The following is a 25,262-nucleotide window of genomic DNA, read 5'->3' as shown; positions in this document are numbered from 1 at the left end:
GAAGTTTACTGTTCTACATTTTCTAGGAGATTCCCCCCTCATTCTTCTAAATCTTTCCAGGGAGCACCGGACAGTGGGAAACATGCTGAGTTGCTGTCTTTTCAGAGAGACTCTTTGGAGTGACTGGGAGGATCTTGCTGCCCATTGGTCAGAATGGAGACAACTTGCCCATCGAGCTGCATGAGCCTTTCACCCCCCATGTCTTATTGATGAGGCACAGCGGCAGCACGGAAGGGAAGAAAAGGAAGAAAATCCTGCTGTCCGCATCTCACTGACAGCAACTCAGCATGCTTCCCACTGCCCGGTGCTCCCTGGAAAGATTTAGAAGAATGAGGGGGGAATCTCCGAGAAAACGTAGAACAGTAAACTTCCAAAAGGATTATAAACAGTTTGTCCCATGTCTCAAAGATCTGCCCTGTTCAGTCACATGAAGTCCCAAGGTGGAAACTCATAGAAACCCACACAGATTTCCCCCTGAACTGATTGCTGACCTCCACAAGGGGTAATGTGTCCAGTCATCCTGGACCAGGAGGAGGGGATGGTGTGAGTTTCTAACCTGACCTGACAGTGACAGATTTTATAAACTTGTATTACAGGATACTACAGGTGGATATTCAGATGGGAATCTCAGTAATTGTAACGCCAAACTCTGATTGAATTGCTCCATTCATCAGGACCTGGATATTTGCACTCTGTGTGAGTATTTTGTTCCAGCTCAATTCCATTTTCTGCATAAAAATTCTCCTTTGAATCAAACCGTCCTGTCAACAGATCTCCCCAAAATCTTCAATATGTGTCCAGTCATCCTTTTATGATGAGTTGATGAGTGTAAGGTTTAACATCCTACTGTATATGTTTTGTAAGCACTTGTCTCTCAGCTCCCCTCAATTCCCTTTGCTACAAGGAGAACAATCTCAGTTTTCCCAAACCCCTGCTTCCCCAATGTCTGTTTGCTCTCTATAAGGCACACATCAGGATCGTGTTGGAACATTCTCCACTTGCCTTCATCAGTGCAGCCCTCAACAGTATTAAAGAAAGCGAACAAAACACTGTGCCTGAGTGGTGTCCCATCCACCACCTTCAGCATTCCCTCTTTCCACCCCCGAGGCACAGTGGCATCACTGTGTAAAAGGTAAAGTCAGCATTGTCCTACCAGACCATAGGGCTGCTCTCTTATTGGGGAGAGATGTCTGGTGGTGGTTTAACCTGAAGGTTACCACAGCCCAGGCAAGGGGAGAGATTGAGAATGAGAGTCCATCTATTCTAGATGGATGTTTTTGATATGTATTAACAAGAATACCGTTGTGGTAAGTAGCCAAGGGCTGAAATTTGCTTGTTGTATTCTTTAGACCCAGTTTTGTTTTAAAATAAAGGTTAGCTTTAGAGGGATGGCAGTGAAGGCAGTGCAGTGTTCCTCCTGCAACATGTATGAGGTGAGGGATGCCATGGACGTCCCTGCTGATTACACTTGCAGGAAGTGCACCCATCTCCAGCTCCTCCAAGACCGTGTTAGGGAACTGGAGCTGGAGTTGGATGAACTTCGGATCATTCGGGAGGCAGAGGGGGTCATAGATCGGAGCTATAGGGAAGTAGTAACTCCAAAGATGGCAGACAGATGGGTGACAGTGAGGGGGACAGGGAGGAAGCAGCCAGTGCAGGGACCCCCTGCGGTCGTTCCCCTCAAGAACAAGTATACAGTTTTGGATACTTGTGGGGGGTCGACTTACCAGGGGTAAGTGACGGGGCTCAGGCCTCTGGCACGGAGCCTGTCCCCGCTACTCAGAAGGGAAGGGTGGAGAAGAGCAGAGCAATAATAATTGGGGACTCGATAGTTCGGGGCACAGATAGGCGGTTTTGTGGGAACGAGAGAGACTCACGTTTGGTATGTTGCCTCCCAGGTGCAAGGGTACGTGATGTCTCTGATCGTGTTTTCCGGGTCCTTAAGGGGGAGGGGGAGCAGCCTGAAGTCGTGGTCCATATTGGCACCAATGACATAGGTAGGAGGAGTGCTGAGGATGTTAGACAGGCTTTTAGGGAGCTAGGTTGGAAGCTCAGAGTTAGAACGAACAGAGTTGTTGTCTCTGGTTTGTTACCCGTGCCACATGATAGAGAGTCGAGGAATAGGGAGAGAGAACAGTTAAATGCGTGGCTACAGGAATGGTGCAGGAGGGAGGGATTTCGGTACTTGGATAACTGGGGTTCTTTCTGGGGAAGGTGGGACCTCTATAAACAGGATGGTCTGCACCTGAACCTGAGGGGCACCAGTATCCTTGGGGGGAGTTTTGCTAGTGCTCTTGGGGGCGGTTTAAACTAACTCTGCAGGGGCATGGGAACCCAGACTGTAGCTTTAGGGTGCAGGACCTGGAGTGTAAGGAGGTTAGGAATATGGCATCAATCTTAAAGGAGGGTGCCTGTAAACAGAAGAGTGGCTTGAAGTGTGTATACTTTAATGCCAGAAGTATACAAAATCAGGTAGGTGAACTTGCAGCGTGGGTTGGTACCTGGGACTTCGATGTTGTGGCTATTACGGAGACATGGCTAGATCAGGGACAGGATTGGCTGTTGTGGTGGCTTTGCTTGTCAAAGATCGTATTACAGCGGTGGAAAGGAAGATGGACGAAGATTTGCCATCTGAGGTAGTTTGGGTTGAGGTTAGGAATAGGAGAGGTGAGGTCACCCTGTTAGGAGTCTTTTACAGGCCTCCTAATAGTCCTAGAATCGTTGAAGAAAGGATTGTGAAGATGATTCAGGAGAAGAGTGACAGTAATAGGGTGATTGTTATGGGAGACTTTAACTTTCCTGATATTGATTGGGAAAGCTATAGCTCAAGTTCGTTAGATGCGTCAGTGTTTGTGCAATGTGTGCAGGAGAGTTTCCTGACACAATATGTAGATAAGCCAACAAGAGGTGAGGCCATACTGGATTTGGTTCTGGGTAACGAACCAGGCCAGGTATTAGAACTAGAGGTAGGTGAGCACTTTGGGGACAGTGACCACAATTCGGTGATTTTTACTCTAGTGATGGAGAGGGATAAGTGTGTACTACAGGGCAAGAGTTATAGCTGGGGGCAGGGAAATTATGATGCGGTGAGGCATGACTTAGGATGTGTGGATTGGAAAAGTAGATTCCAAGGCAAGAGCGTAATTGATATGTGGAACTTGTTCAAGGAGCAACTATTGAGTGTCCTTGATAAGTACGTACCTATCAGGCAGGGAGGAAAGGGTCGAGTGAGGGAGCCGTGGTTTAATAAGGAATTGAAATCCCTTGTTAAATGGAAGAGGGCGGCCTTTGTAAAGATGAGGCGTGAAGGTTCAATAGGGGCGATTAAGAGTTATAAGGTAGCCCGGAAGGACCTGAAGAGAGAGCTAAGAGCAGCAAGGAGGGGACATGAGAGGTCCTTAGTTGGTAGGATTAGGGAAAACCCTAAGGCTTTCTATAGGTATGTTAGGAATAAAAGAATGACTAGAGTAGGAATAGGTCCAATCAAGGATAGTAATGGGAAGTTGCGTGTGGAGGCTGAAGAGATTGGGGAGGCACTGAATGAATACTTTTCGTTAGTATTCACTCAGGAACAGGACATTGTTGTCGATATGAATACTGAGGCATGAATAAGTAGAATGGATGGCTTTGAGATATGTAGAGAAGAGGTGTTGGAAATTCTGGCAAGGGTGAAAATAGATAAGTCCCCTGGGCCTGATGGCATTTATCCTAGGATTCTCTGGGAAGCAAGGGAGGAGATTGCAGAGCCATTGGCCTTGATTTTTGTGTCCTCTTTGTCGACAGGAGTAGTGCCAGAGGACTGGAGGCTAGCAAACGTGGTTCCCTTGTTCAAGAAGGGCAGTAGAGATAATCCTAGTAAATATAGGCCAGTGAGTCTCACTTCTGTTGTGGGCAAAGTCTTAGAGAGAATTGTAAGGGATAGGATTTATGCACATCTGGATAAGAATAATGTGGTCAAGGATAGTCAGCATGGTTTTGTGAAGGGCAGGTCGTGCCTCACAAACCTTATTGAATTCTTTGAGAAGGTGACTAAGGAGGTAGATGAGGAGAAAGCGGTAGATGTGGTATATATGGATTTTAGTAAGGCGTTTGATAAGGTCCCCCATGGTAGGCTACTGCAGAAAATACAGAGATATGGCATTGAGGGTGAGTTGGAGGTTTGGATTAGGAATTGGCTCTCTGGAAGAAGACAGGGGGTAGTAGTTGATGGCAAAGCTTCATCTTGGAGTGCCGTCACTAGTGGTGTTCCGCAAGGATCTGTTTTGGGACCATTGCTGTTTGTCATTTTTATAAATGACCTGGAGGAAGGGTTAGAAGGTTGGGTGAGCAAGTTTGCGGATGATACGAAAGTCGGAGGAGTTGTAGACAGTGAGGAAGGATATGGCAGGTTACAGCGGGATATAGAGAAGCTGCAGAGCTGGGCAGAAAGGTGGCAAATGGAGTTCAATGTAGCTAAGTGTGAGGTGATTCACTTTGGTAAGAGTAACAAAAAGATGGGGTACTGGGCTAATAGTCGGATACTTGGTAGTGTGGAAGAGCAGAGGGATCTTGGTGTCCATGTACAGGTCCAAAGATGTGCAGGTCAGGTGAATTGGCCGTGCTAAATTGCCCGTAGTGTTAGGTAAGGGGTAGATGTAGATGTAGGGGTATGGGTGGGTTACGCTTCGGCGGGGTGGTGTGGACTTGTTGGGCCGAAGGGCCTGTTTCCACACTGTAAGTAATCCAATCTAATCTAATCTAATCTAATCTAATCTAATGTACACAGATCTCTGAAAGTTGCCACCCAGGTAAATAGTGCAGTGAAGAAGGCATATGGCGTACTGGCTTTTATTGGTAGAGGAATTGAGTTCCGGAGTCCTGAGGTCATGCTGCAGTTGTAAAAGACTCTGGTGCGGCCGCATCTGGAATATTGTGTGCAGTTTGGGTCGCCATACTATAGGAAGGATGTGGAGGCACTGGAACGGGTGCAGAGGAAGTTTACCAGGATGTTGCCTGGTATGGTAGGAAGATCCTATGAGGAAATGCTGAGGCACTTGGGGTTGTTTTCATTGGAGAAAAGAAGGTTTAGGGGTGACTTGATAGAGGTGTACAAGATGATTAGGGGGTTAGATAGGGTTGACAGTGAGAACCTTTTTCCACGTATGGAGTCAGCTATTACAAGGGGGCATAGCTTTAAATTAAGGGGGGGTAGATATAGAACTGATGTGAGGGGTAGGTTCTTCACTCCGCGAGTCGTAAGTTCATGGAATGCCCTGCCAGTAGCACTGGTGGACTCTCCCTCTTTATGGGTATTTAAGTGGGCATTGGATAGGTATATGGAGCATAGTGGGTTAGTGTAGGTTAGGTGGGCTTTGATCGGCGCAACATCGAGGGCCGAAGGGCCTGTACTGCGCTGTATTCTTCTATGTTCTATGTTCTAACACCCATGTCCCTGCAACTAAAATCCCTCATTCCTTGAACCATCCTGGTAACTCTCCTGTGCCCCCTCTCCGGGACCCTGCCATCCTTCCCAATGTGTGGGCGATCTCTGGTTTGCACAGACCCAGCTGCTCTGTGTTCCTGTGGGTGATGTCATCATCGAACAACAGTTGCACTAAACCTCACTGTCTGTGAGGGTGGGAGACATAAATCCCCAAAACATTTGAGATGTATTTAGTGTGCACTTGCTCTGCCATGATAGTTGACACTTTTCCACAAGTACTGGAAAATAGCTGAGGATAGTAGTATGGTGGTAGTTTTCGGTGATAATTTTCTTTCTCACAGACTCGATGGACCACCAGTGCCTTTTTCTGTTCTGTGGACCGCTGAGATGTTTATTATAGGAATACGACAGGCTCCATTGGACATCAGGTCAGAAGAGGTGATACTAGAATAGATGACACGTGATTGGTCGATTTTCTTGTGAGGAAAGTGAGACGCAGAGGTTTAAGAGGAAATTCAGAAGCTCAGCGCAGGAATTGTAAAGGGCTATTATCAATGAGAAATAAACATTGGGCATCCTGAAAGCTGGAAATAACGAAAGGCACGTATAGCAGAGCTTTGAGAGACTGGAGGGGATTAGACATGGGGAGGATAATGAAGCTGGAGGAGATGCAAGTTGGAAAGGATTGTGAGGATGGAGGATGTTACAGAGATAGAGATATTTGTGATTGAGGTTTTTGGATTTTGAGGCTGGAGTGGAATTATAGAGATGAGGAAGATTTGTAAGGCTGGATGACGTGGCACTGATAGGGAGAGTTCCAAGCAGAGAGGAATTTACAGAGATAACGAGTCATAAAGTTACACAGCATCGACACAGACCCTGTGGTCCAACCAGTCCGTGTCGACCATAAATTCGAACTGAACTAATTGCACCTGCCTCCACTTGGTCCAAGTCCATCCTGGCATTCCCTATTGATATACGAGTCCAAATGGTTTTTTTCCTATTAGAATCCCATTCCCCTACCCTTTTGCTCTATATTTACACCTGACTAATTCACTCAACCCTATCATCCCTGAACACTATGGGCAATTGAGCACGGCCAGGTCACCTCCCCTGTACATCTGTGGATTGTGGGAGGAAACGGCAGCACCTGGAGGAACCCACGCTGTCATGGGGAAGAATATGCAAACTCCACATGGACAGTCACCCAATACAGGAATTGAGCCTGTGTCCCTGGTGCTGAGAGGTAGCAGTGCTAACCGTTGAGCCACAGTGCCACCCTGAAATTGTAATTGTATTCACATCTACCACGTCCTCTGCAAGTTTATTCCACATGTGAACCACTCTTTGTGCAAAAACAAAAAATAAAATCCCGAACTTCTTTTGAAAGCCTTACTTTTTAACGTGAGAAACGTATGTCCCCAATCTTGAATCGCGCCCCCTCTTGGAAAGGGCACCTGCTGTTCACATTACCGAAACTCTTCAGGATTTTATAAACCTCTAATAAGGTCACCCCTCAGCCTCCTGTGCTCCAGTGAAAAAGGACCCAGCCTATCCAGACTCTGCTTATAACTCAAACCATCGATTCCCATCACCATCCTGGTAAATCTCTTCTGAACCTGCTCCAATTTAATAATATCCTTCCTATAACAACACAAACAGAACTGGGCACAGTATTCCAGAAGAGGCCTCACCAACATCCTGTACAACTTCCCAACTCCTATATTCAAAGATCTGAGCAATGAAGGCAAATGTGCTAAAGCCCTTCTGAACCACCCTGTCTGCATGTGACACATAGTTCAAAGATCTGAACCCCTCGGTCTCTTTGTTCCATATCACTATCCAAGGCCCAACTTTTAATCAGTGTAAGTCCTGCCCTCGTTTGTTTTACCAAGATGTAATATTTTGCATTTATTCCAATCCAACAAATCACAAATATCCTTTGAGTATAAAGGCAAGAGGAGTATACTTAAGAGTAAAATCAGTAAGGCAAAAAGGGGATAGGACACCGCTTTGGCGAATAGGGAAAGGGTTTTTAGAAATACATTAAGAGCAAATGGGTCACTAGAGAGAGAATAGGCCACCTCAAAGATCAACAAGGCAGCCTTTGTGTGAAGACGCAGGAGATGGGGTTGTTGGGGGGATACTAAACGTGTGGCATCAGTGTTTACTGTGGAGAAGGACAGATTTGTGGAGGTTGTCAAGATTAGAGATCGTGAGGGTGATGAGACAGGAGGAGATTGGAGGATGTTACAGAGATTGAGATGTTTGTGATACCAGAGATAGTGATGGTTCTGAGGCGAGAGAGGATTTCTAGAGATAAGGAAGAGATTAGTCTGGATGAGGTGACAGTGATCTGGGGAGTTTTGAGCATGGAGGAATTCACAGAGATAGCGTCATAAAGTGATACAGAACAGAGACAGACCCTGTGGTTAAACCAGTCCGTGTCGACCATAATTCCCAACTAATCTAATCGCACCTCCCTCCGCTTGGTCCACATTCATCCAAACATTTCCTGTTTATGGACTTGTCTAAATGTCTTTTAAACATTGTAATTGTATTCACAGCTGCCTCTTTTTCTGGGAGTTCACTTCACACATGGAAAAGTAAAAACAAATCCCCAATTTGTTTTTTAAACCTTTCTCATCTATTTTCAAATTGTATGCACCCAGGTCTTGAATTCCCACCCCTGGCCATTCACCTTGTCTACACGTTTCATGGTTTTATAAACCTCTAAGGTCATCCCTTAACCTCCTATGCTCTAGCGAAAAAGCATCCCAGCCTATCCAGTTTCTCCTTGTGACACAATCCCTCCATTCATGCCAACATCCCGGTTAGTCTCTTCCGAATCCACTCCAATTTAATAATATCCTTCCTATCACAGCACAACCAGAACTGGACACAGTATTCCAGAAGAGGCCTCCCGAACATCCTGTACAGCCTCAACCTAAATTCCCAACTCCGGTACTCAGAGGTCTGAGCAATGAAGGTAAGTGTGCTAACCACCTTCTTAACCACTCTGTCTACATGTGACACAGACTATGAAGACCTGAACTCCTCGGTCTCTTTGTTCCATATAACTACTCAAAGCCTTACTTTTAATGAGTGTAACTCCTGCCCTTGTTTGATTTATCAAGATGCAATATTTTACATCAGTATTTACTGTGGAGAAGGACATGGGAGATGTAGAATGTGGGGAAATAAATGGTGACATCTTGAAAATTGTCCATACTACAGAGTACTGGATGTCTGGAACCGCATAAAGGTGGATCAATCTCCAGGCTTTGATCAGGGGTATCCAAAAATTCTGTAGAAAGCAAGGGAAGTGATTTCTGGGTCTCTTGCTGAGATTTTTGTATTATTGATAGTCATAGCTGAGATGCCAGAAGACTGCGAGTTGGTTAATATGGTGCTACTATTTAACGAAGGTGGTTTGGACAAGCTCGGGAGCTACAGATGCTGTGCTAGACTAGGTGTTGGAGGGAGCCCTGAGCGACAGGATTTGCGTGTATTTGGAAAAGCACGGACTGATTAGGGATAGTCAGCATAACTTTCTGTATGGGAAATCATGTCACGTACTTGATCTGGTTTTTAAGAAGTAACAAAGAGGATTGATGAGAGAAGAGCAGTCGATGTGATCTATATGGACTTCAGTAAGGCGTTCGACAAGGTTCCCCATGGGAGACTGGTTAGCAAGGTTAGATCTCCCGGAAGTAGCCATCTAGATATAGAACTGGCTCAAAGGCAGAAGACAGAGGGTGGTGGTGATGGATGATTATTTTTCAGACTGGAGGCCTGTGACTAGTGGAATGCCACAAGGATCTGTGCTGGGTCCACTACTTATCATTTATATAAATGAATTGGATATGAACACAGGAGGTATAGTTAGTAAGTTTGTAGATGGCACCAAAATTGGAGGTGTAGTGGACAGTGAAGAAGGTTACCTCAGATTTCAATGGGATTTCGATCAGATGGGCAAATGGGCTGAGGAGTGGCAGATGGAGTTTAATTCAGATAAGTACGAGGTGCTGCAATTTGGAAAAGCAAAGCTTCGCAGGACTGATACACATCATGGTCAGGTCCTGAGGAGTGTTGCTGAACAAAGAGACCTTGCTGTGCAGGTTCACAGCTTCTTGAAAGTAGAGGCGCAGGTAGATAGGATAGTGAAGGTATTTGGTATGATTTCCTTTATTGGTCAGAGTATTGAGTAAGAAAGTTGGGAGGTCATGTTGCAGCTGTTCAGGACATTGGTTTGGCCACTCTTGCAATATTGTGCACAATTCTGTTCTCCACCTATCACAAGGATGTTGTGTAACTTGAAAGGTTCACAAAAGATTTATAAGGATATTGCCAGGGTTGGAGGGTTTGAGATATAGGGAGAGGCTGTACAGGCTGGGGCTGTTTCCCTGGAGTGTCAGAGGCTAAGGAGTGATCTCAGAGGTTTATAAAATCATGAGCATGGATCAGATAGATAGACAAGGTATTTTCACTGGAGTGGGGGAGTCTAGAACTAGAGGGTATAGATTGAGCGTGAGAGGGGAAAGATGTAAAAGGGGCCTAAGGGGCAACGTTTTCATGCGACGGTGTTGCGTTTATGGAATGAGCTGCCAGAGGGAGTTGTGAAGGCTGCTACAATTGCAACATTTATTAGGCATCTGGATGGGTATATGAATAGGAAGGGTTTAGAGGGATATCGACCAAGTGCTTGCAAATGGGACGAGATTCGGTTCGCATATCTGGTCGGTATGGACGTGTTTGACTGAAGGGTCTGTTTCCGTGCTGTATGTCTGTGACTCGCAGCCGGGGATCAGCTCAGTGGGTTTCAGTCTCTTAAAAGGTAAATCTTACTCTGTTTTACTTTTTAAAATCCGCAACATTCAGTAGGGTGAATGTTTACTAGTTTAAGTGCCTCTGTTATGATCTTTTGGTTGAATGTTTTAAATATAAAATACAGGTTCTAATGTATTTGAGAGTAGTCTTTTGTAAAGCTGTAAGACTCTGCCTTTTTCTGGGTCTACAGATTAAGGTGCAGAGATGGCCATTCGTACAGTGATGTGCACTTCCTGGAGGAGAGTAGGGGGGGGGTTTGAATGATCCTGATGATAGCCTGCAGGAAGTGATACAAATCCTCTTGGATCACATGGATTAGGTGGAGCGGTGCTTAATGGTAATGAAGAATTTACAAGAGTCAGGATGTGTGATAGGTGGTAGTTTCAGGCCGGAAACCTGCAAATACAGTCAGGTAGATGGGTTACCTCTCGGAAAGGTAGGAGAGGGAGGTAGGTAGAGCATGAGTCTCCTGTGGAGAAAGTGAGGACTGCAGATGCTGGAGATCAGAGCTGAAAAATGTTTTGCTAGAAAAGGGCTTCTGCCCGAAACGTCGATTCTCCTGCTCCTTCAATGCTGCCTGACCTGCTGCGCTTTTCCAGCAACACATTTTTTCAGCCATGAGTCTCCTGTGGCTCTCCCCATCTCAAACAAGTTTACTGTTTTGGATAATATAGGTGGTCATAGACTTTCAGGGAATGTTGCACTGACAGCCAAGTTACTGGTACTGAGATTGGCTCCACTATAATGAGAGGTATATCAGATTTCAAACGCTCAAGGATAATAAGGGACTTTCTAGTCGGGCACAGACTGCTGTTTCTGCAGCTGACAGTGAGACATCAGAATGGGGTGGTACCGCCCTGGTGCCAGGGTCAAGGATGTTTCGGACAGGTAGCAGAATATTCTCAAAGGAAAGAATGACCAGTGGGAGGTCATTGTACATTGGTACCAATGACATAAGAAGGGGAAAAGATAAAGTCCTGATGAGAGAATATAGCAAATTAGCCTGGAATATAATAAACCAGGTCCTCGGTCATAATATGTGGATTACTCCAGGTACTACATGCTCGTGAGACTAGGAAGAGCAGGATGGAGGAGATTAATGATTGGCTAAGGAGCTGGTGTAGGGCAGAAGGATTCACATCTTTTGATCATTGTAATCTTCTCTTGAGTAGAGTTGATGTGCATAAGATGGATGGATTGTACCTGAATTGGAAGGTGTCTGATATCCAGGCAGGGAGATTTGCTCGTGCTACTCAGGAGTCATTAAACCAGTGAGGGAGTGTGGGTAAACTCAAAGAGATAGTGAGAAAAGAGGTAAGTCTGAGGCTGGTACAGTTCAGAAGTCAGACAGTCAAGGCAGGCAAGGGCAAGGCACAACCAGGTAGAACTGACAAGTTACACTGCATTGACTTCAATGCAAGTGGCCTGACAGGGAAGGCAGATGGGCTCAGGGTATGGTTTTGAATGTGGCACTGGGATATCATGAGTATTACAGAAACGTTGCTCAGAGATGGGTAGGACTGGCAGCGTAATGTTCCAGGGTATCGATGCAAGAGGAAGGATAGAAAGGGGGACATGAGGAGGTGGAGTGGCCTTTTTCATTAGGGGTAGCATTACAGTTGTGCTGGGGGAGGATATTCTGAGATTACGTCCAGCAAAGTTACTTAGGTTGACCTGGGAAATAAGAAAGGGATGATCACCTTGTTGTTATTACCTGCGTGGGTTTCGTCTGTTTGCTGTGGTTTCCTCCCACTATCTAAAGATATGCAGGTTGGGTGGATATTCCAGGCTGAATTGCCCATATTGTTCAGGGATGTGCAGGCTAGGTAGATTAGCCATGGGGAATGCAGTGTTACAGGTTTAAGGTAGGAGGCTTTGAGGGTCAGTGTGGATGTGATGGGCCGAATGGCCTGCTTCCACACTCTCAGGATTCTCTGATAATTCTGCTAGTTTTAAAATAGTTACAGAAAATAATAAACCAGATCTAAACGGTGTTCTAAATTGGACAAAGGCGAATTTTGACGGTACAAGGCAAGAACTTTCAATATTTCTTTGCTGTTCCCAGGTAAAGGGACAGCTGGAAAGTGGGAACATAAGAACAGAAGGAATAGGAGCAGGGGTAGGCTACCTGGCCCCTCAAGCCTGCTCTGCCATTCAATAAGATCAGGGCTGATCTTTTCATGGCCTCAGCTCCACTTTCCTGTTCTCTCACCATAACCCTTAATTCCTTTCCTTTTCATAAATCTACCTTTTGACCAAACGATAGTCAAGTTGATAACGTCAACTGCTGCACTCAGCAGCAAATTCCACAGATTCACAGATTTATCTGAAGAAGTCCATCCTGAACTCAGTCCTAACTCTGATATCCCCTTATTTTGACTCTCTGCTCCCTAGTTTGCTCCGTCCCCAGTGGAAATCACCTCCCTGCTTCTAGTTTATATACTCCCTTCATAATTTCAATTTTTTTCCTATCCAACCCCCCATATTTCGAAATTCCGATGAGTATAGAACTAGTTTTCTCAATCTCTTCGCATACGTCAACCCTCTGAAATCCTGACTCAAACTAGTGATCCTCCACTGCACCCTCTCCAGTGCCAGTACATCCTTCCTGAAGTAAGGAGACCAAACCTGTACACAGTACTCCAGGTGTGGCCCCTCCAGCACCCTGTACAGCTGCAGCATAACCTTCCCTCTAGCAATGAAGGACAATATTCCCTTCACTGTCTTATTTACCTGCTGCACCTGCAAACCAACCTCCTATGATTCATGTACAAGGAAACCCAGCTCCCTCTGTACAGCAGCCTGCTGCAAGTTTTCACCATTTCATCAGTTAGCTGTTAGTCCGACCAAATGGATGACCTCACATTTCCCAACATTGTCCTCCATCTGTTCGACCTTTACCCACTCACTTAACCTATCCGTATCCCACTGCAGACTTACATTGGCCTCGGCACACATTGCTCTACCACTCAGCTTAGTGTTGTCTACCTCTCATGAATCGATGCTGTGTCTGCTCTGAGACAATTTCTATCCAGATAGCTCACTATTTCTTCCTTGAGAGATCGAGCATTTCCCCCACGACAGAAGTTATGCTAACAGGTCCATTTTAAAATATTGGCATCACATTTGCAGCTATCTAATCTGTCAGAACCGTCCCAGAGTCCAGCACATTTTAGTGAATTATCACGAGTGCGTTTGCTATTTAGCCTCTGCCATCTGTTATAGTCCACTGGGCTACACTCCATCACAGCCAGACAATCCATCTACCTTTAGGCTGTTACCTTTCCCAACACCACCTCTTTACTGAGAATGATTGCTTCTCTGTCCTCATCTGCCATTGCATCCATAGGCCTGCAACAACGAGAGGACACAGACAGTATGTTCCTGTTAAGGCCAAGGCTGGGAGGGGTAAGGAATGCTGCCTGTCGAGAGAAATTGAGGGCCTGGTCAAGAAAATGAAGGAGGGATTTGGCAGGTACAGACAGCTGGGTTTGCGTGAATCCCTCCAGGAGTAAAAGGGCAGTAGGAGTATAGTCGGGGGAAACCATGAGGGCTAAAAGGGGACATGAGATAGCTTTGGGAAATAGGTTTAAGCGAGAACCCAAAGGGATTTGACAAATACACCTCGGACAAAAGAGTAACCAGGCAGAGATTAGGGACCCTCCAAGATCAGCAAGGCTGTCTGTGGAACCATCGGAGGTGGGGGGATTTCATGTCAGCTTTTACTTAGAGGATGTGGAAGTGAGACAGTTTGGAAAAATAAATCGGGATAACTTGACAAGTGTCCATATTACAGGGAATGAGGTACTGGATATCTTATAATACATAAAGCTGAATAAATCCCTGGGACCTGATCAGGTGTGTCCCAGAACTTTGTGGGAAGTTAGGGAAGTGATTGCCGGGCCCCACGCTGAGATATTTGTGTCACCAATCGCCACAGGTGAGGTGCTGTAAGACGGGCGCCATTATTTGAGAAAGGTGGTGAGGAAAGTCCAGGGAACAATACACCGGTGAGCCTGAAGACAGGTAAGTTGTTGGAAGGGCTTCTCAGGGACAGGATTTGGATGTAATTGGAAAGGCAAGAAATAATTTGGGATAGTCAGCATGGCTTTGTGCATGGAAATCACTAACTTGGTTTTCAGAAAGTCATTCAACAGGTTCAACGTAACAGACCGGTTAACAAATTATACAAAATTGGCTGGAAAATTGGATACAGAGGATAGTGGTGGAGGGTTGCTTTTCGGACTGGAGGCCTGTGATGAGCAATATGGTGTAAGGATTGGTGTTGGGTCCACTGCTTTTCATCATTTATATAAATGATTTCTATGTGAATATCTGAGCTATGATTAGTGACTTTACATCGACACCAAAATTGGAGATGCAGTGGACAGGGAAGAAAGTTACCTCCGAGTACAATGAGACTTCAATCAACTGGGCTGAGGAGGGGCAGATGGAGTGGAATTCAGATAAGTGTGAGGTGCTGCATTTTGGAAAAACAAATCAGGGCAGGACTTGTACATTTAATGGGAAGGGCCTGGGGAGTGTTGCTGAACAAAGAGACGTTGAGGTGCAGGTTCATAGTTCTTTGAAAGTGGAATAGGCAGGGTGGTGAAGAAGGCGTTTGGTTAACTTGCCTTTATTGGTCTGTGCATTGAGTATAGGAGTTACGACATTATTTTGCAGCTGTACAGGACATTGATTCAGCCATTTCTGGAATTCTGCTTTCAGTCCTGGTCTCCCTACTATCGGAATGATATTATAAAACTTGAAAGGATTCAGAAAAGATGTGCAAAGATGTTTCCAGGGTTGAGGGTTTGACCCATACAGAGAGGCTGAATAGGCTCGGGCTGTTTTCACTGGAGCATCGGATGCTGAGAGGTGACCTTCGAGGTTGATAAATCGTGAAGGACATGGTTAGGGTGAACAGCCAGGGTCTTATTCCCAGGTTAGGGGAGTCCAAAACCAGAGAGCACAGACGGGAGGTGTGAGGGAAAAGATTTAAATGTGATCTAAAGAGCAATGTTTTCAAGCTGAATATGGTACGTGTATGGAATGAGCTGCCTGAGGATGTGTGGAGGCTGGTACGATTTACATTTAAAAGGCATCTGATTGGGTACGTGTTTAGGAAACTGAGAAGGATATGGGCCAAGTGTTGGCAAATGGGCCAAGATTAATTTAGGATATCTGGGCGGCATTGACAAGTTGGACCGAAGTGTCTGTTTCTGTGCTGTGCATCTCTATGACACTAATAAATTCAAATTAAGATAGATTTCTCTTTTAATGAGAGTTAGCAAAAGACCTGACAATTCTCCTTGGAGCTGAGATGGTGAAGCAGTGATTTCAACCAGAAACAGATTTGTTTCCAGGATATTTAATTTACAGAGACACAGAGAGAAATTATTGTCACAATTTTTAGTAACTACTTTCAGGTAATTGGCAAATAATGCAGGTTAAAAATGTGAAGGTTAATTTACTCAGTAGGTTCTCAGCATCTGGAACAGTTTGAATCACAGCTGGATGCAGCTTTTGTTCTTGTCAAAACAGATTTGGAATTTAACTATTTGAGGATAAATGTGGAGGGCTACTGGTAAATGGGAGTGGAGTAAGGGTAGATTGGCAGCATCTCCAGAGGAAGAAAGTACAGCCCCAATGGGCTGAATAGCCCCCAGCCCCTGTGCTCTGTGATACTGCCCCATTCACAGAATGATGAAGCTCATCCCAGGGCAGAGACACAGTCATGTACAGCAAGGAAACAGACCCTTTAGTCAAAGCCATCCACACCGACCAGATATCCCAACCTAATCTAGTCCTATCTGACAGCAGTTGGCCCATATCACTCTACGCCCTTCCCATTCATATACCCATCCAGCTGCCTTTCAGATGGTGACAGCTTGTATAGTTACACCACTTCCCAAACAGTAGATTCCATACACACACATGAAAATAGTTGCCCCTTGGGTCTCTTTTATATCATTCTCCTCTCCCCTTAAACCTCTGCCCCCTCGTTCTGGACTTCCTAACCCCAGGGAAAAGGCCTTGTCTCTGTATCCCATCCACGCCCCTCATGATTTTATAAACCTCTGAGGTCACCCCTCAGCCTCCTACCACTCAAGTCACAATGGGACCTGGCTGATTGATGGCAGCTTCAGACCAATAGGGGAGTCGGTGTAATCCTCCCGCCAATGGGAGTGAATGAGGGGTTTGGCCAGCAGGCCAACATGTGACCATGAGCTGTGCAGGTGCAATGTCACTGTGAGGGGGGGACCCAGTGAGTGTGAAGGGAGTGGAAGAGACAGCAGAGACTGGGAGAGAAATTGAGTTTGTGGACTGGGTGGGTTGATAAACACACGCTGTTGGCTGCTGGACCTGAATTACCAACTCCAGTAAATGAAAACCAAAGGAATTGCGGATGCTGTAAATCAGAAACAACAACCAGAAGATCCTGAAAATGCTCAGCAGGTCTGGCAGCATCTGTGAAGAGAAGTCAAAGTTAACATTTCTGATCCAATGACCCTTCGTCAGAACTGATGTTCCTGAGAAACAATGTTGCTTTTTATGCAGAAGGTAGGGGTTAAGGAGTAAATGATAGGTGGTGATAGATTCCAAAGAACGCGATGGGAGCAGTTGGACAAAGGAGTGGATAACGATCTGGCTGGGGGAGGGTGAATAGCTGTTTATGGAGACTGTCAGTGACTAACCATAGGTGGTTGTAATTGCAGGCGATATAATAACAGGGCCTGGTCTATGGGATGGGGGCTAGGACACTAGTACATAGGAGAATTAGGACCTAAAATTATGGAATCCAATATTGAGGCCAGAGGGTTGAAGGGTCCCCAGGTACAAGATGAGGTGATGTTCTTCCAGCTTGTGTTAAAGTGTGGTGCTGGATGTGCACAGCAGGTCAGGCAGTATGCAAGGAGCAGGCGAATTGACATATTGGGCCTAAGCACTTCTTCAGGAATGTGAGGGTGGGGAAGAGGACAGATAATAGGATGGGTGTATAGGGCTGGTGGGAAGGTAGTTGGGAAGGCGATAGGAAAATGCAGGTGGGGGTAATGGTGAGAGGATGGAGTGGATAATTGGGAAGGAAGATGGACAGATGGGGCAGTTTGAGGGCGGTGCTGAGTTTGAGGGTTGGATCTGAGATAAGGTCGGGGAGAGGAGATGATTAAATGTTGCCATGTTGTTGAAGGGTGAGTCCATCCCTTCTATTATTTACTCTTTTACCCCTATCTCCTGCAGTCCAAAGGTGTGAAGGTTAGGTGAATTGGCCAAGCTGGATTTCCTGTCGTGTTCAGGGATGTGTAGGTGAGGTGCGTTGTTCAGGAGAAATTTAGAAAAACAGAGTTGCGGAATGGGTCTGGGTGGGATACTCTTCAGAGGGGCAGTGTGGATTTGTTGGACCGAATGCCCTGTTTCCACACTGTAGGGGGTCTAATTTTCCCAGCTGCCATCGGTTCTGAGGAAGGGTCAATGGACCCGGAATGGCCCTTGGTGTGTGCAGGAGACGGAAACTGGGAAGAGGGAGGGGCAGCGGAAACCAGGAGAAAATGATTCAGTTTAGACTGGGAGGTTTTATTTACACGTCTGTACATGGTGTTAGTCCTGAATTAGAAACTCTTGGTCGCATGTTTACAGGAAATGGGAAAACGGCTGTGGGCCTCAGTCAGTGATAGGTCCTGGGTTATGGCCGCCATTTTTACTGGGGGTACGGTACAGCGAGGCGCATGGACATGTCCTCTTCCTGGGTGGGGGAGGGGTGATTTGATAGAGGAGCATTTACACATCAGACACATACCAGAGAAATATTTGTCTTTCCAATTCATCCTGCACTTGTTTTGTGAATTCTTTTTATGGGATATTAAATGAGAATAATTGAGGACGGGATCTCAAAAAAGCAGATTTCTGCACTCAGCGGAGTCATCAGGATCTGAATATCATTAGCATTTTATTGTGGAAGGAGAAAGGGTTGTCTGTTCTGTCTCTGGGAAAATATCTCCAATACTTTTGTAAAGCAAAATGCAGAATGATGTTCAAATTTGTGGTTGAATCCCCCATGGGTGATTTGGCCTGAGTGGGAGCACAGATTTATCCAGATTATACTTAGTCTCTTTGCAGGAACTGTCAGATTTAGTCCCAATCACTCACTTCATGATGTTAACCTGTAAACTCCTAATTTTCAACTGCCTGCAAAATTCTCATTAAAATTCTTTGTGAACTCAAATTCCAGCACATTTTCAGGTGGAATGTTCCAGGTTCTGACAACTGTCTGTTCATCCAGAAACTGCTGAGTTCCATGTTGACTCTGGGGTTACAAAGGACTGAGCTGAAAGATGAGATGCAGTTCCTGAGCTCCCATTGAGATGCATTGGAACAGTCCAGGAGGCTGAGGGCAGTGTAGGTGTGACCAGACAATGAAAATGACGGGGCTGCACTGAGTGTTGCTTGACTCAATGAGTGCGTTTTGGAGTTAGGTGAAAACAGAGGGAAGTGAGACAGGGAGAAGTTGAAGATGAAACTCTAGTTTAGTTCAGGCCATTGAGAAATTCACATGGTCCCAATGGGAACAGTCAATTTGTAAGTGATACCTGCAGTGTATTTGTTAAGTTTTTAAAATATAACGTATCAGCTTAAATAAAGATTGGGGCTTTTGATATATAATGGAAATGTTTGAAGTGAAGGAAGGTTGAAAGCTCTTTTAAATTCTCTCAATGGGAGTAATTAGCTGAATCTAGAGAGACGTTGTGACAGGAGCCCTCAGACCCGTGGGGTGCTCCTCTTGTACAATGTGGGAAAGAAGGGATACTTTCATTGTCCCTGACGGCTTTGTGTGCAGGAAGTGAGCCCACCTGCATCTGCTGGGAAACTGCTTTTCAGACCTGGAGTTATGAGTGGACTCAGGGATACAGTAAAATGTCGCTCCTGAAATAAAATAATGTCAGACGTACTCACAGTGCCATGTGCTAGTGAGAGCAGGAATAAGAGGATAGATCAGCTGGACGTGTGACGGGCAAAATGGTGGACCAGAGAAGGGTTTAGATTCTTCAGGCACTGGGACAGTTTCTGGGTGGGTCCTGTACCAGTGTAGACTTAGATGGGTCAGATTCAGGACAGGGAATGGGAGGTAGAATATTAGTGATGTAGTCAGCGGCTCAGAAAACCAAAGGAAAGGAGGATGAAATGAGGATTGAGTCCCTCTTCATCCATCAGTCCTACCATCCCAGGAATTATAGTCAGCAAAATATGGAGCTGTACAGCTCTCTGACTCTAAGTGCTTGAGCAAAATGGGGGAAATCCACAATAAAAACAAAACGTGCTGGAGATCCTTAGCAGGTCGGGCAGCATCTGAAATAGTGACAGATGCAGGAAACATTGCAGTCTTGAAGAAGTGTTTAGATGATCACACCAGGCACTATAATATCGGTTACACGCTGATTGCCAGAACGTGGGACTAGAATTAATAGGTGCTTGATGACCAGCATGAATACGATGGGGTTGGAAAGGTGACGTTTCGGGTCAGGACTATTCATCAGGGCAAACAAAGGGTTCCGACCCAAAACATCAGCCTTCCTGCTCCTGTGATGCAGCCTGACCTGCTGCACTTCCCCAGATCCACATTGTATAGACTCTGACTTCCAGCATCTACAGCCCATAACTATCTCCACATCCCAGGACTCAGGCTGGTGACCTTCCTTTACTCTCTCAATAACCAGGAGAGCCTTCCTTGGGAAAGGGGAACAAAGGTGTCCACAGTACTCCAGGTGTGGTCTCACCAAGGCCCTTCCAGAAAGGGATCCCTGCTCCTGTACTCGAATCCTCTCACTAGGAAGGTCACCCATCATTTACATTCTCCACTGCTTCCCACTCCTGCCTGCTTCCGAAAAAGAGGGAATCGCAGAGAAACATGGAATCAAATGAGGTCAGAGTCTCTGGTATAAAACTGTTGAACACAATGCCCCCATCTTCTACATACTGGCCATCAAGCGCACGTGCCTGGTGTGATAATCTAACCACTTCTTCAAGGCTGCAATGTTTCCTGCATCTATCAGCGTTTCAGATGCTGCCAGATCTGCTGAGGATCTCCAGCACTTTCAGTTTTCTCTGTTGTGTAGTTCTGAAAGGGGGGATTTGCAGTTGAGAAATTCAAATTGAACTTCATGTTCAGTTTTGATAGTTACTGTATCCGTGCCGATCTGAATGTCGTTGGCCTTATCTGGATGGAAAGGTGTGTATTCTGCCCGTGGACGAATATTTCAAATGTCAGTGTGACTGGGAAAAAAGTACTGAGACAGTGAAGTCCATGTTAGTGTGGGGACTGTGGAGAGAGATTTCATTGGTTTTTGAAAGTCTAAAAAATCATGGCACATTTCCCAGGAACAGTTAAGCCACTGGTTTTGTATGAGGGCAATTAACCATGAAACCAGAAAGACAAAAGGATTCCTGCATCATGGAAAAAGCTATGAAAATGGGATTGTTGTAATGGGGTAAATTATCGATCATTGATTGTAATCCATTGGTGTTGTCATGTCTGTTCCAACGCCGTGGGGAAACACTGGAAATGTGATGAATGCAGTGTAGGTTTCAGTTATTAAACTGGAAAAGGTGCAGAAGAAATTTACAAGGATGATGTCAGGGCTCAGGGGTCTGAGTTACAGGGAGAGGTTGGACAAGCGAGGGCTATTTTGTTTAGAGCAGAGGAAACCGAGGGGGAATATTTTATAAAAGTGTATAAGATCATGAGAGGCGTGGGTAAGGTGAATGCACTCAGTCTTTTTCCCAGGGAACCAAGGACTGGAGGGCATCAGTTTAAGGTTAGAGGAGAAAGAATAAAAGGGAAGCTGAGGGGCAACTGTTTTACACAGAGAGTGGTACGTATCTGGAATGAGCTGCCAGTGGAAGTGGCTGAGGCGGGTAAACTAACAACATGTAAAAGGCATTTGGACAAATACATGGATAGCAACGGTTCAGAGGAAGAGAAGCCAAGTGCAGGGAAATGGGGTTAGCGTGGATGGACATTCTGATCGGCATGGGCCATTTTGGGCCAAAGGGCCTGTCTCTGCTGTAGGATGCTGTAACTAAGTGCATTTGCTATTTCTCCCACGAACTCTGTTGGTATCCTGGGATGTATTCCATCAGGGCAATGAGACTTGTGTAACTTTAACTCCATTACCTTGCCCAGCTCTAAGTCTTTCACGATAATGGTTATTATCTAGGTCCTCACCTTCCTCAGTCTCCTTATCAATTACTGGCATGTTCTTCGTATCCTCCATTGTGAAGACTGACTGCAGTGTGCTCATATTCCTGAACCCTGCTGGATAGGAATTACAAGGCACAGAACTCTGAGAGGTCTTCTTTGAGTATTTATTGATGAGACATGGTAGTTACCTGGGTATTTTATGTACAAAACGCCTTCAGGCAGCATCAGGTCCGATGTACAGCTGCCATTCTTCTACCTTTGTGATTTGTGACTTTGCATAGAGACTGTCTTTCAGGATTAACTCCATGGCAACAACAGTTAAAAAGTCTAGTTCAGTTCAACTCTGTGGTTAAACCACACACCCCTCCCCCACACCCCCGTGGCTCCCTCAAGTACCTGACCGGCCCTTCAGTTTCCGTGGGGCTGTCTATCAGGATTCTGATGTGGAGGAGCCGGAGTTGGGGTGGGGTGGACAAAGTTAAAAACCACACAACACCAGGTTATAGTCCGACAGGTTTATTTGGGAGTACAAGCTTTTGGAGTGTGCTGTGATTTTTAACGTGATCAGGATTATCTCTCTGGTAACTGTTAAATGCTTCAACAATTACAGAGGCCATATGTTCACCAAACAATAGGTTTCCCTCTAACAGTGTAAACTGCTATTCTGTCCCTGGGCATTGCTACCCATCACTATTCATACCCAATCCCATTAAGCTTTCAGTTGACCTTTGAAGTTTTTCTAATCGCCTAATTTCTCCTTGGTCTTTGCCAATTTGTATGCCTTCTATTTCAATTTGATAGACTCCCTCATTTCCTTAGACACCCACGGCAGATTACTCCTTTTCCGACAGTCCTTCCTTTTCACTGTTATATACTTTTGCTGAGCACTTCGAAAAATTGCTTTGATATTCCTCCACTATCTGTAAACTGTCCCACCGTAAAGTCTTTGCTCCCAGTCTACATTACCAACTCCTGCCTCATCCTATTGTAGTCTTCTTTGTTTAAGCACAGGATCTTCGGACTGGATTTAATCTCCCCGCTTTCCATCTGTGTTCTAAATTCAACCAGATTTATCACGCATCTCTTGTCAGATTACGAGGTGAGACGATGTTTCCTGGGTGTTTTGGTTTTCATTATCAGTAACCTTGGCTTTGTAATAAATTACAGAATAGATATTTACAACAGAGTATTATGGACAGTGTGAATGTACGACACAATCCATAACCATAAATCACTGTTACCCCTCAGTTGAAAATTGCAAAATCATTACTTTCTACACACTTACTCACTATCTCAGTTTTGAATGCTATTCCACCTGACTATCCTACATTTTCCGAAAATCTCCTTTGGTGAAGGTGGTGAGTTTTGGATTCTGCTTTCCAGTTATTACCGTAAGAAGATAAGCCCTGGGCACAGGAGAGGCAATGCAGCCCTTCGAACCAGCTCCACCATTTAATACCATGATGATTGAGCTCACCTCGGTCTCAGCTGGATTTTCCCGCCTGCTCGCTCTCTCTCTCTCTCTCTCTCTCTCTCTCTCTCTCTCTCTCTCTCACCCTTCAGCTCATTGCAAATTAAAAATCTGTATCTGTCCATTAAATTTGCTCATTGTCTTGGCATCCACTGTGTTTTGAATAGGGAATTCCTCAGATGCACAACACATCGAGATAGGTACATTCTTCTTCATGAGAATAGAATAGAATCCCTAAAGTGCAGAAGCAGGGTATTCATCCATCGAGTCCACACCAATCCTATAATTCAGACTCACCCATTCCCAGTATTTCCCATGGTTAATGGCTTAACCTGCACATGCATGGACACTGTGGTTTATCATGGCGAATCCACCTAACCTACACATTTTTGGACTTTGGGAAGAAACTGGAACACCGAACAAAACCATGCAGCCACTGGGAGAACGTGGAAACTCAACACAGTCACCTAAGGCTTGAATCAAACAAGGGTCTCTGAAGCTGCGAGGCAGTGGTGCTAGCCACTGAGCCACCTCTGCCTAAAACTGCTTCCCCTTATTGACCCCTCCACCCCGCAATTGACTGAATCTATATTCCTTACGTCAGAAATTGGGTTGTCTAACCAGATGTCTCAGTAAAACCCAGTGACAAGCCATATGTCCTGTCTGTCTGAATGGGGATCCTATACATAACACCCTTCCACCCGACACGTTTCATTCACTTTCCAGAGACAGGGCTCCAGTGACTTCATGGGGACTGTAACTTCCATATTTCCTGAGGCAGGACCACAGGTTTATTGGGAAACCCGGCACTGTATATGTACAGAATGTGGGCGGGTTTTGGTGCATGTGTTTTGGGGTAATTAGGGGAAAGTATTTCACACTGTGATTGGCTAGAGGAGGAACGTATCTGCTTGGAGTATTGATCAGGTGGGGGGTCAAAGTGTCACTCCACCCTCGTGGGACCACTCTCCATCCCCAGTTCATTGTAATGCTGGGAATAAACTAATGGGAAACAAGGAAGAATCTGACCCATTCTCCCAGACTGAAGGTTCCTCTTGATGTCCAGGATCTGCCACCTCCCTTTCTGTTTCCATCTGTTTCATTCTGCTCTTACATTATTGACTTGCAGCCACTGAAGGGAAAGGAAGTGAACCCAGAAAGGGTGCAGAGTCTAACCAGGGATGGGAAGTGGTGGCATGGATCTGTTTATCAGTAACTCCATGAGAATGAGGAGGGTGTACATTAGGGGGCAGCAGAGTCAGAATGGTGGGAGAGAGTAAGTGGGCTGGAGGGTTACAGCTTTGGGGGAAGAAAGGGGATAAAGATATTCCAGAGAAACTAGAATAGTCTGTTCTGAATTTCTAATCTGTGCATATTCCTTTACACAGGGTGCGAGATGGTGAAGATTTGCAGACTGAAATCTCAAAATCATGTGCAGATTGTGATTAAGTTAACCAGCATTTGAAGAACCAAAGATGGAGAATCACTTGGCCAAAATCCTGCAACACTCTCCCTCCCAGCATTGTCGGTCTATCTGCGCCAAATGGACTGTGAATGGTTGAAGACAGCAGCTCACGACCATCTTCTCAATGGTACCTAGTGATGGGGTATAAATGCTGGCTGAGCCAGTGATGCCCATATCCTGGAAATGGGTTCTATCTCTAGTTGCTGAAACCCAGTTGATGTTCCTGCAGGATGATGAGGGACGCTGAGTGTGTCCTCCAGGAAGAGCACCATCACATTACCCCTGCCTACACCCAGCAATAACACGGCAACATCGCTGGTATAAAAGGCAGTGAAGCCCAAGGAGGACTGAAATATAGTTCTTCAAGGTGAAGTCATGAAAGGGGATTGGAACACAGCAGGAACAGGAGACTGAGCTGGATGGTCAGCTGTTTCCCATTGAATGGTGGAGCCAGATTCAAAGGCCGAATGGCCTTCTCCTGCTGCTATCTCCCAGGTATGTATATAGCCATGGAGCCCGGGTAGGAAGAAGTATTCAGGGCAGGGATTCTGCAGGAGATTTCACTTCCACCTCAGTTTTCAGTGAGGGATGGTTTGATGGATTTTATTTAACATTTGTCTTTAACGCTAGGAAGGTTTGTGAATTTGTTTTTTTTTAAAGTACAAGTTTATTCCACAATAAATAAAACTTAAAGAATCGAAACTATCTGCATATAACAGTTTTTAAAATTTCAAATGCCCTTTAAATCAAATCCTGTCTACTCCCGGACCCCATCACTTTTCAGTTACTCAAACTCCAGGGAAATATTCCTTCCCTCTCTGAACCTTTGGTTTGATTGAACTACTTTCAGTTCTTGTTCTGTGAGCTGTGAAGCATT

General features: G+C 45.4%; 1 long non-coding RNA gene across 2 annotated transcripts; it reads left to right on the top strand.

Annotated features, from left to right (window-relative positions):
* The first annotated feature begins 595 nt into the window (after positions 1–595).
* Positions 596–24,907, top strand: LOC140454330 (uncharacterized). Of its 2 annotated transcripts, none has more exons than XR_011952669.1 (3): positions 596–696; positions 8,307–8,411; positions 24,309–24,907. It is a non-coding gene; the product is annotated as an uncharacterized lncRNA (long non-coding RNA). The 2 variants fall into 2 exon arrangements; XR_011952668.1 differs by lacking the exon at positions 24,309–24,907 and adding an exon at positions 12,318–12,367.
* Positions 24,908–25,262: the final 355 nt, after the last annotated feature.

The sequence above is a fragment of the Chiloscyllium punctatum genome, chromosome 29 (assembly GCF_047496795.1).
Source record: "Chiloscyllium punctatum isolate Juve2018m chromosome 29, sChiPun1.3, whole genome shotgun sequence".
In the NCBI taxonomy this organism is placed as follows: domain Eukaryota; kingdom Metazoa; phylum Chordata; class Chondrichthyes; order Orectolobiformes; family Hemiscylliidae; genus Chiloscyllium; species Chiloscyllium punctatum.
Note: the sequence above shows the minus strand (reverse complement) of the source record. Positions and strands in the feature narration are given on the sequence as shown.